General features: G+C 43.3%; 1 non-coding gene across 1 annotated transcript; it reads left to right on the top strand.

Moving 5' to 3' along the window:
* Positions 1–2,507: 2,507 nt before the first annotated feature.
* LOC112713741 (small nucleolar RNA R71) lies at positions 2,508–2,611 on the top strand. The gene has a single exon (XR_003158711.1). It is a non-coding gene; the product is annotated as a small nucleolar RNA R71 (small nucleolar RNA).
* The last annotated feature ends 458 nt before the right edge of the window (positions 2,612–3,069 follow it).

Here is a 3,069-nt window from a genome sequence, read left to right as displayed (position 1 = left end):
AAAGTTGCAGGTGCATTGCACAATCCAAAGGGCATGCGTCTATACGCAAAAACCCCATATGGACAAACAAATGATGTTTTCTCTTGATCTCTTGGATCAACTACTATCTGATTATAGCCTGAGTATCCATCCAGAAAGCAATAATAAGCATGTCCTGCAAGCCTTTCAAGCATCTGATCCATGAATGGGAGTGGAAAATGATCTTTTCTGGTGGCTTCATTGAGCTTCCTGTAGTCTATGCACATCCTCCACCCAGTGACAGTTCTTGTGGGTATGAGTTCATTCCTCTCATTTGGCACCACAGTTATGCCACCTTTCTTGGGAACTACATGGATGGGACTAACCCATGGGCTGTCAGAAATGGGGTAGATTACCCCTGCCTGCCATAACTTCATGACCTCCTTTTGTACCACTTCTTTCATGACGGGATTCAATCTTCTCTGAGCTTGAATGGACGGTCTAGCATCCTCTACTAACAAGATTTTATGCATGCATATGGATGAACTTATCCCCTTCAAATCAGCTAGGGTCCATCCAATGGCATCTTGATGAGTTTGTAGCACCTTGATCAATTCTTCTTCCTGTTCTTGGCTCAGGGTAGAGCTAATGATAACAGGATGGCTCTCATCACTTCCCAAGTATGCATACTTGAGATTAGGGGCAATGCTTTGAGCTCAGGTTTTGGTGCTTCCTTTTCTTCTTTCACTTTCTCTGGCATGCTTGGCATGGTTGTTTCGGCAGCCTTGATGTCACTAACTTCAATATCCTTGGTGAACTCCTCCTCTGTCACTTCCCTTGTGGTTTCCTCAAAGGTTTCTTGTATTGCAATGTCCACTACATCCACCCTCATGCATTCCTTTAGTGATTCTGATGGATAGCTCATTGCCTTGAATACGTTAAACACCAATTTCTCATCATGTAGTCTAAGAGTGAGTTCACCCTTTTGGACATCTATGATGGCTCCAGCAGTAGCCAGGAATGGTCTTCCCAGAATTATCGAAGCTTTAGCTTCTTCCTCTATATCTAACACCACAAAGTCAGCAGGAAATATAAAATCTCCCACTTTCACCAACAAATCCTCAACTATCCCATGAGGGAATTTAAAAGTTCGATCTGCCAATTGGAGGGCCATTCTTGTTGGTTTGGCTTCTTCAATCTTCATTCTTCTCATCATGGTTAGAGACATCAAATTGATACTGGCCCCTAAGTCACACAAGGCCTTCTCCACCATGACTTCTCCTATGATGCAGGGGATTTGGAAACTGCCTGGATCCTTCAATTTCTGAGGCAGTTTGTGTTGAATGATGGCACTGCATTCTTCAGTTAACAACACAGTTTCCTCATTTCTCCAGCTCCTCTTCTTGGTCATTAATTCCTTCAAGAATTTTGCATAGAGTGGCATTTGCTCTATTGCCTCAGCAAAAGGAATGTTGATTTGAAGCTTCTTGAAAATCTCCAAGAATCTGGAGAATTGGCCATCCTTTTCACTTTTCATCAAACGCTGAGGATATGGTACTTTGGGTGTATAAGGCTTCAGGACCTCTTTTTCTTTTTCTTTTGTTGCAGATGGTATAAAAGATTGTCCCTGTTCCTTGTCTCCCACATCTTCCTTTGCTTCATCCTCTGTGGTTTCCTTTGAGATCTCCCTTAGCTTCTTTCCACTTCTGAGTGTTATGGCTTTACATTCTTCCCTTGCAATAGCCTTGGCAGCATGAGAAACGCTTGGCCCAGGGGTTTGCTTAGACAAATACACAATTTGATTTTCTAGCTTCTGGATGGCAGCTCCTTGGTTTTGCAAGTTAGAATTTACTTCTTCCTTAAAAGCTTTCAAATCGGTTATGTCTTGACTCATGGTTGCAAGCATTCCTTCTATCCTGTTTAATTAATCTTGAAATTGTTGGTTCGGATTAGGTTGGGCAGGTTGGTTATTTAGGCCATGATATGGTGGTTGGGAGTAAGTGTTTTGTGTGGCTTGGTATGATCTTTGGTTGGAGTTTTGGTATGTGGAATTGTTATGTTGGTTGTGGTTGTAAGGTTTGTGGTTTTGTGGTTGGCTTTGCTGGTTTCCCCACCCAAAGTTTGGGTGGTTTTTCCATCCTGGGTTGTAAGTGTTGGAATGTGGATCATATGGTTGCCTTTGTTGATTTCCCACATAGTTGGCCTCTTCCCAATCACCTCCTTCAGTGCTTACTTCCTCTTGATCTTGTGTGTGTAGTGCAGCCACTTGCTTTGTGTCTAATTTCCTGGTGAGCTCTGCTAGTTGCTTGGCAAACACCTTGTTTTGGGCTAGAATTGTATCCACATGGTTCAGCTCCATCACTCTCTTAGTGTTGTGCCTCTCTGAAGCAAAGTAGTACTCATTCTCAGCCACTGTCTCAATCACTTCAATGGCTTCTTCCACAGTCTTTTTCCTGTTCAATGAACCTCCGGATGAATGGTCTACAGCCTTCCTTGATTCATAAGAAAGTCCATCATAGAAAATATGCAATTGCACCCAGTCAGGGAACATGTTTGGTGGGCATTTCCTTGTCAACTCTTTGAACCTCTCCCATGCCTCGTAGAGAGTCTCACCATCCTGTTGTCTAAAAGTCTGAACCTCAGATCGAAGCCTATTGACCTTTTGTGGGGGGTAGAAACGTGCCAGAAACTTGCTCTCCACCTCATCCCAGGTTGTTAGGCTGTCCCTTGGGATGATTCCAGCCACTTAGCTGCCTTGTCCCTAAGTGAAAATGGGAACAAGAGCAGTTTGTAGGCATCTTCCTGGACTCCATTGGACTTCACTGTGTCACAAATTCTCAGGAATTTGGTGAGATGTTGATTTGGATCTTCATTAGCACTCCCACCAAATGAACAATGGTTCTCCACCAGTGATATTAGCTGTGGTTTGAGTTCAAAATTGTTGGCCTGAATGGGTGGTTTCTGAATGCTACTACCACAATTACCAGAGGTTGGGTTTATGTATGAACCAAGAACCCTTCTCTCAGGAATGGCATTGTTTCCATCATCCCTCTCATGGTTGTGAACTTCTCTATCCATGTTGAGATCTAGAGCTTCCTCAAAGTTGTCCTC

This window comes from Arachis hypogaea, chromosome 9 (genome assembly GCF_003086295.3).
Source record: "Arachis hypogaea cultivar Tifrunner chromosome 9, arahy.Tifrunner.gnm2.J5K5, whole genome shotgun sequence".
Lineage (NCBI taxonomy): Eukaryota > Viridiplantae > Streptophyta > Magnoliopsida > Fabales > Fabaceae > Arachis > Arachis hypogaea.
Note: the sequence above shows the minus strand (reverse complement) of the source record. Positions and strands in the feature narration are given on the sequence as shown.